General features: G+C 44.8%; 1 long non-coding RNA gene and 1 pseudogene across 2 annotated transcripts in view; one reads left to right on the top strand and one right to left on the bottom strand.

The window, feature by feature from the left end:
* Positions 1-528: 528 nt before the first annotated feature.
* Positions 529-8141, bottom strand: part of LOC119330706 — a 20570-nt gene continuing 12957 nt past the window's right edge. For both annotated transcript variants that reach the window (XR_005160214.1, XR_005160213.1), the window contains exon 5: positions 529-578. This is a non-coding gene — a long non-coding RNA (uncharacterized LOC119330706). The remainder of the gene's footprint in view (positions 579-8141) is intronic.
* The window catches only part of LOC119330705, a 9167-nt pseudogene continuing 3829 nt past the window's right edge, over positions 2804-8141 (top strand).

Genomic DNA, 8141 nt, shown 5'->3' with positions numbered 1-8141 from the left:
TGCCAACTTCACCGTGCGACCCCAAACGGATGTCCGTTTTGTTTGGATTCTGTCTGTTTGGGTAGGGATTTGGGGTTGTGTCCGGGCGTGTCCTAGGATGTGGTGGCCGTGCGCCCAGCGCGCAGACGCATCCCGACTGCATCATGTCCGCGTATTATTTCTTTGCAAGTCCTTAACTTTATTTCATCATTCATTTTTGGTACATGAAAAATACATCATCACATTTTGACTAGTAAAGTAAGACCAAAGAAAACAAGAACCACAAGAATACATTTTAAAAGATACCCAACTTCCATAACTGCTCCCTTGAGTTGGGTTAGGGCCTTCTCGATGCACTCGTTGTTGATCTGTGTAGGAGGAGGAGGCTCGATCTGGCATCCTCCTTTCTTCTTCAAGCCAGATGTAGATGTTGCTTCCTCCTCACACCTAGTCTCATGTCTAGCCTCTAATCTAGCAACAAGTGCACTTGTCTCATTTACAGCATCTATGCTAGCTAAAAGTGCACGAACATGTACTAAATTTCGCTCTATCAATATATCGATGTACTCTTCTTCCCAATACCAAAACTTGCATCCATTCTACACAACAAAATTTGAAGTTAGCACAACTAGTCAAATCTAGAGCACAAACCGAAACTAAAAAAAGCGCATACCCCATCGTTTAAGCACTTGATGAACACCCATCTGGGATGTTCCGGCGTTGTAGACACGTGGCGCACGACCATCCTTGGACAGTGGTCGCACTTAATGAGTGGCAACGGTGCGCCGGCGAGCTTTTGGGCAAGCACCGAGCCCGGTCGGCCGCCATTCGTGTATCTGCCGACGGACCACCGACGGTGCAGATCCGAGCGGCTAGAGGAGGAGCCACTGCCTGCATGTGGCCTTGCGGCCCTGCCAGGGCCTTCCGACGAGGTGCCCGGCCAGTCCATGGCGCGGCCCGGCCTCCCACAGCCGGCCGAGCTCAGGACCGACCGGATCCGCCCCAAAACCGGCCGGCGGGTGCGCAAATCAGGTGGCCGTGGTTGAGTAGCTCGGCGGCGCCGAGGGGAAGGGGTTGGGTGAGCTCATGTCCGAACTGCACGGCTGCAATGGCAACGGCGGCGGCGAAGGGAAGAGTGGAGGGGGTGCGGCCGGAGGGAGGGAGGGGGCGGATAGAAAAAGGCATGCGTTGTGCCACCGACGGGCGGGCCAGGGGAGGACACGCGCAGACGACCCGCGCGTCCGCGTGGTGCCCGTTTCACCCTAAAAGCGACGCAAACTCGGGCCGCGGATGGGTTGAAAGCGGACAAAAGTCTGTTTACAGCCACGCACTGGGTCGTCTCATTTATTTTTTTACTCCAAACAGACGAAGGCAGACAGGATAGAGTCGCGCGATGAAGTTGGCCTCATGGAACTAGTGACCAGCCACGCATGTTGCGACTCCTTCGTCGGTGCAGCCCGTGAATGAACATGTCCGCACTGTCACTGTACATGGGCATGCAGCAAGCTCTCCAGCCCTAGACACACCTGCATGTCGCCAAAAGAAAAAACAAATACAGGGCAGATAGACCAGCAGCGCGGATCCCATCGTGGTGCGATGGCGCAGATTCCGGCCTACTTGATGCTCGCCCTCTGTTGTCATTTTCCGCTGCTAAAAGCGGGGACGTCGTTAGGTGCATCACTCTCCGAAGATGCCGGTCACCAGCCGAAGATTTACATACTCCCTCTGTTTTAAAATATAACTAGCAATGTGACCTGCGCATTTGCGCGTCTAGATTTGTTGGTTATTATTATGTTCATTATATAATCTCCAAAGTATTATTATGGTATAGGGTAATTAATTCTATTCATTGAAAACCTGATAGTAATTAATTCTATTAACGTGATGGCTTGTTTTCCTATTGTTTTAATTATATAATAGATGCTTTTTCTATTCCCGTGCTTCAACTTCGATCATAAATTTAACCAATAAGACCGATTGTGATGGGAGCAACAATTATGCCAGTGAATTAGTATTCAAAAGAAGTTTTCAATTATGTAATTTTTACTCCCGCGGCAGTCGGTCTCGTTGGTTGAATTTATGGTCAAAGTTGGATCTCGGAAAGCACGGGCGCATTATATTTTGGAATGAAGGGAGTATGTTTTTAGCATAATATGCAAATGAATGTGGTGGCTTGTTTGACTTTTCTGTTAGTAATAAATAATCCATCCATTCCATAATACTCCCTCCGTCACGATTTAGAAGGCGCGTTTGGAAATTCTCTGGGACCTAGATGGTTATCTAATGATTGTGAGATGGGCTAAAAAAATAGAATTCACACTACGCATGCATATAGAAATAGTATATCAAAGTACTAATTAGCTACTAGAAATAAATGCAATGCACCCTAAACCTTGTCTATTATGAAAACGCACGCAAATTTAACTGTGCCTTCTAAACTGTGACGGAGGGAGTATAGTGCACACATGTTTTTTAAGATTAAATTTTGACCACAAATTTAACCGGTAGAATGCGGGTTATGTGTCATAAAAATGATACAATTGAATTCATATTCAAAAGAAGTTTCAATGGTATAATTTTTCAATAACTTGATTTATGTATTATTGATCTACTTTATGGATCTTGAAAAACGGGTAAGCACTACATCATGAATTATGAATTTAAGGGAGTACGAGAACAATATGAATAGTTTAAAATCTACCAAACCGAACATGGTGGCTTGAGTCGCATATTGCGTGGCAGTTCACTACTTTTGTATTGGTATATACTCTCAACTCATTTCACGTTAGGTGCCATGTGGGAGCTTATTATATATTATGGGGAAGGTGACCTACCGGCGGTTGGTGATTCATACTGCCGTTTAATATAGGCATCTCAACATCACGTTAGGAAGCTTCCTAGGAAATTTCCTCCGTTGAAGTTCTATAGTGCATCTCAACATCATGTAAGCTCATTTGTCCCCAAAACTTGGCCCTGCAAGTTCTAGCAGTAGTACCACAACACATAGAAGCGTACCCACAGAAAGAGAGAAAGTGGCGGAGGAAGGGTGAGCGAGAAGAAGATGGTATCCGCCTGGACCATCGTTCCTGGTATTATCGCAACGTTGCTTGTGCTTTTCATCACCAAGTGCTGGGATCCCGTCGCGCAGCATTTGGGGCACCCATTCGACGTCCCCAGGCGCGTGGACGACCTCCTGGAGGGGATCCAGCGGCTGCTCGGCTTGACGGCGGACCACCAGCGCGATCGTCCCAGACCCTCGTCTGCAGACGTGCAAGGCTGGATGTCGTGCATTCAAGCATCGCAGCAGGCGGCACAAGTTATCATGGGCAGGAGGGATGCGCTGCTGACCCATGACCTTGGTGGTCGGACTGAGTTCGCGGGCCTCCTTGCCTGGCTTGGGAAGCACCTCAAAAACTACCGGGAGAGATGCTCTGTCGGCAAGCTAGCAGATCTGGAGCTTGAAAAAGTCAAGGTACTTATCGCCCGTGGGGAGGCATACTGGAAGGAGGCGCATGCTGCTCCCCACGGTCGCAATATCCGTTGGGCGACCCATCCACGGGCCGTTTCCAACGCGACCCTACGTGCCAACGCGACCCTTGACAGAGCGGTCCACAGATGGGGATCGGGAATCAGGGCAATGGAACATATGCTTGTCCGGGCTCTCCGATTTGTTGAAGACACAACTCCTGGGTCCTTCGGGGTATGGGGCATGGGCGGTGTGGGCAAGACCACCCTTCTGGAGCTTGTGCGTGATTCTGGCTGGGAGTCCTTCGACCATATTGTTTTTGTGAAGGTTGGCAAACAGTACGATGTCCATAAGGTGCAACAGTGCATTGCAAACAATGTCGGAGCGTCATTGTCCTCCGAATCCAGTATGCAACACTCTGCTGACACCATTTATAATCATCTGAGACAAAAACTTCTTGTTGCTGCTGGATGACCTATGGAAACGCCTTGACTTGCAAGCAATCGGCATCCCACCAATTACTGGGGAACCGGGGCGGCATCGTAAAGTTATAGTAACATCAAGAAGAAACACCGTATGCGCCAATATGAGATGCCAAGAAAACAACATCATAGCTGCAGGGTGCTTGAACAAACAAGATGCGTTGCTACTCTTCCTGGATAAAGTCGGGAACCGCGCCATCCAAGCCCACTCTCGGATTCCCAGCCTGGCTAAGGAGGTATTGATACTATACTCAACTTAGTTCCACATTCAACCTGCTGTGCTATTCTAAATTGAGGTTAATTAGATTAAGTTTTACAACTCTTATCATTTGTACATGTCTTTCTAGACCGTCCATTGTTTGAAACTTATGGGTTCGCATCGATTTTTTTTCTACTACATCCTGACTAAGTATTAAGTAGTAGCATCTTTTTAACTTCTACTAGTAAAAACCTCATTTTACTAGCATATGTTGTGATATTTTTCTAGCATCTTTTTAACTTATGTTGTGATATTGACGTGAGTCACCGTTCATCATCATGCATGATGCATATATGATTAGTGCATGATCATAAACGGGGGCGTCATAAGGACTCAACTCATTACTAGCATATGGCCCTTTCTCGGGCTGAGCAACCCATCACCGATGCTCTGCGGCTCCTTGATACGCACTGTTGCGTATTCGCGAAAAAACCTCCTTTAAAAACATTTAAAAAGACAAGGTTTTCTGAGGATGTTGCGTATTCACGAAAAAAATTCCTTTAAAAACATTAAAAAAGACAAGGTTTTGTGAGGACGCAAGTACAAATAAGTATGTATCTACCATGGTATAAAATTTTAGATCCAAATCCACAATAATATATATAAAGAAAATTCACGACGCGGATAGTAGCTAATGCAAACTGGGTTTTGAGATCGACCATTTTATTTGTCAATTTTGTTTATCATACTATGTTTCAATTTTTGCATCTAAATTTATGTGGTGTTACCAATACGACATCATTTTTTGTTTTTAGAATTTCTAAAATTTTAAGTAGGATTTTCTTTTAAAGCGGATGCGACCACTTTGATCAGGTTTGACCGATGAACAATACATTCAAAAAAATAGCAAATAAAAAAAATCTGAAATTTTGTGACAACCCAGATGTTGTACACTAGGTGCGTGTAACATCCGAGGAGCTCTAGCAAAAAAACAAAATTTGGCTTTTTCGTGAGCAAAATTTTGTTTTTTTTTCGCACGAGCTCCACAAATGTCGAAACACCACACAAATTTTCACACACCTAGCACACCCAAGCATCTTGGTTGCCACAAAATTTAAGAGACTTATAGTAGTTTTTCATTTTTTTCGAATTTACTATTCATTAGTCAAACCGGTCAACATGGTTAAAACCAGTCATCATGGTCAAAATATGATTTTGGACCAAATTTATCCGGTTTTGAGACTTGAAGGACCAAAAATGTCTACGAAAAAAATCTTGATATACCAAGTCTATATTTTTGGGGAACTTGGGACAAAAAACATACTTTTCTCAAACTTTAAAGACGTAGGACTACCGGGTCACTTCAGTCAGGTTTGGATCTGGATCAACCGATCAGGAGTGGGCCAGCGTCATTTAGTTTCGATTAAAGTAAAAGACAGAACTACCCATTTAAATTTTTTGAGGGGGACTGAATGGAGCAGACTTATTAATTGCATCCTTGAAGTAACATCGTTGTGACATACTCTAGCACACCCTCTCTGTCCGATTTTTTTCTTTCTATTCTTTCCTTAAGAATAAGTGGTTCTCAAAAAAAGCTTCATGCGTATATTATCTTGAATTCAATATAGTTTACTGATCCAGATCAAAATAATACTCCCTCCGTTCTTAAATATAAGTCCTTTTGGAGATTTTAATATAAACTACATACGGATGTATAGACGTATTTTAGAGTGTAGATTCACTCATTCTACTCCGTATGTAGTCTATATTGAAATCTCTAAAGAGACTTATACTACCTTTGTACCGAAATACTACTAGTTTCCCCCAACTACAAGTATTTCGGTACAGAGGGAGCATTTAGGAACGGAGGGAATAGTTTGTTTAGAGCGATCAAAATCTTAGATGTAAGCAACATATCCCGTGAATGACCAATTTTGTGCAAACTTGCAAAAAAACATGTGTATCAGGTGGCAGCGCAGTGTGGTGGCTTACCACTAGTTCTGTGCGTCGTCGGTTCAGCTATGTCAGCGAAGGAAGATCCTGGGCTATGGCTGAATGCAATAAACAGATTGAAGAAGTCAAAGGTCCACAATAACCTCGATACAGATGAAGAGGTATACCAGTGTCTAAAATACAGTTTTGACAATCTGGCAAATGATGGACTGCGAGGCTGTCTACTATTGTGCTCTTTGTGGGCTCAAAACGAGAGCATCCCTAAGGAGCAGCTTATCCAATGGTGTATTGGGCTTGGTTTTTCAGAAGCTTCTGATGGTTTTGAAGGAGGGGAAGAGATGATCCATTGTCTGCTGGATGCGTCGCTCTTGGAGAAGAAAGGAAGCAAGGTGGTTGAGATGCACGACGTCATCCGTGACATGGCACTGTGGATTTTGGAAGCTGACAGCAGGGAACAAGCACCAATGAGAGATGAGAGGTGGAGCGTGCTGAAGCAAGTATGGATCGAGGAGACAGAACGGCCTATGGGGAATAGCAACATGTGGCCCATATGTGAGAGGAAGCTAGCACGGATGAAGGGCATCGAGAAGAACTGGCACACATTGTCTACCAATCATGCATGGCCTGCCAAGAAAGATTGGCCCAAGCTCGAGATGCTGGTAAAGCGGAAGGATTGCTTATCTTCACTACCAAGCATCTCTGATTTCAAAGCTTTGACCTTTTTAGATTTGGGTTCCCAATTTAGATTGGAGGAATTTCCAAAGGAGATATGTGAGTTGATCGAGCTAGAATACCTCAACATTGTGGGAAGTGGGATGTTTGCGCTGCCGATGGAGCTCGGGAAGCTGTCAAAGCTCAAGCATTTGCATCTAAGGCAAGCTTGGAACCTTCGAGCAATACCAAGAGGATTATTCTCAGGACTTCAAAACATTCAAGTGGTGGACCTTTTCTGTGACAGTTCGGAGCGTCCTTACCGTCCAAAGTCTGATGCTGTTTCCTTTTCTCCTCTTCTACTAGCATTGGCAGACCCAGAAATAGACAACTTGCAAATTCTTGGGATTTGCCTGCAGGGACAGAGTGCTAATATCGAGATCCTAAAGAAGATGAAGAGGGTGCGTGTACAGTCACTTTGCTTGCTTAATCCATTTTTCTGCAGTGAGCACCAGCAGCCCCAGGCAAAAAACTGCAACGTAATGAATTTGAAGCTGCTCGGCGATCTAGACAGCCTAAAGGAGCTGGCCATTTCTAGCTCTGACAGTTTGCGGGAGGTTGCCGCTGAATGGGATCCCACGCAGTCTCCTAGTAAAGATGTGCTACTCCCAAACCTCAACCATCTCTGTTTGGAAAACCTCAGTACACTGGAGAAAGTAATATGGAGGAATACAGGAAATCACCTTCGAGAGGTATATATTATCAAATGTGGAAGAATAAAGCATGCTACATGGGTACTGCAGCTTAAATTCCTCGAACTTCTGGATATTCGTGGTTGCACACGACTTGAACTCCTGGTTGATATATCAGAGCTGTGGCCTGAAGAAATTGCAAGTAATCCACCCAGGGTGATTTTTCCACAACTTAAAAGTATCACTTTAATTCACCTTCCAGAGTTATCTACCATCTGTGTGTTGCCTTGCGATTTTGAGAAGCTGGCCAGGCTTTCAGTTTCTTCATGTAGTAAGCTGACAGCCATTTCTACTCACCGTCCTGTCAATGCGGCCAGACCCACCCTTCTTACAGTGGGTGAAGATGAATGGTTTGCTCGATTGGAACACAATCCCCACATTCGGCGTACCTCTCGCGCATTCATAGCAGAGTTTTTTGAGCCTATGATTTGTCATTTCGGGAAGTCTGTCCTGCGTTTTAGGTTGAACAAACTGGTTCGACACAGGCGGGCTGAATTAATTCCTCGCTCCCTGCCCTCCAAGTCTGAAGTTTTGGATTGCAGAATGGCTAGAGATGGAGGGCCTGATTCTTTGGAGTTATTAATAAGGTATTTGCTCTTTGTGTTCCCTATCTTCCATATGGCACACAAATTATTTCATCTGTTGTGTAAACATTCTTC

The sequence above is a fragment of the Triticum dicoccoides genome, chromosome 7A, assembly GCF_002162155.2.
Source record: "Triticum dicoccoides isolate Atlit2015 ecotype Zavitan chromosome 7A, WEW_v2.0, whole genome shotgun sequence".
NCBI lineage: Eukaryota > Viridiplantae > Streptophyta > Magnoliopsida > Poales > Poaceae > Triticum > Triticum dicoccoides.
The sequence above is the reverse complement of the archived record's forward strand: the minus strand, read 5'-3'. Positions and strand labels throughout refer to the sequence as shown.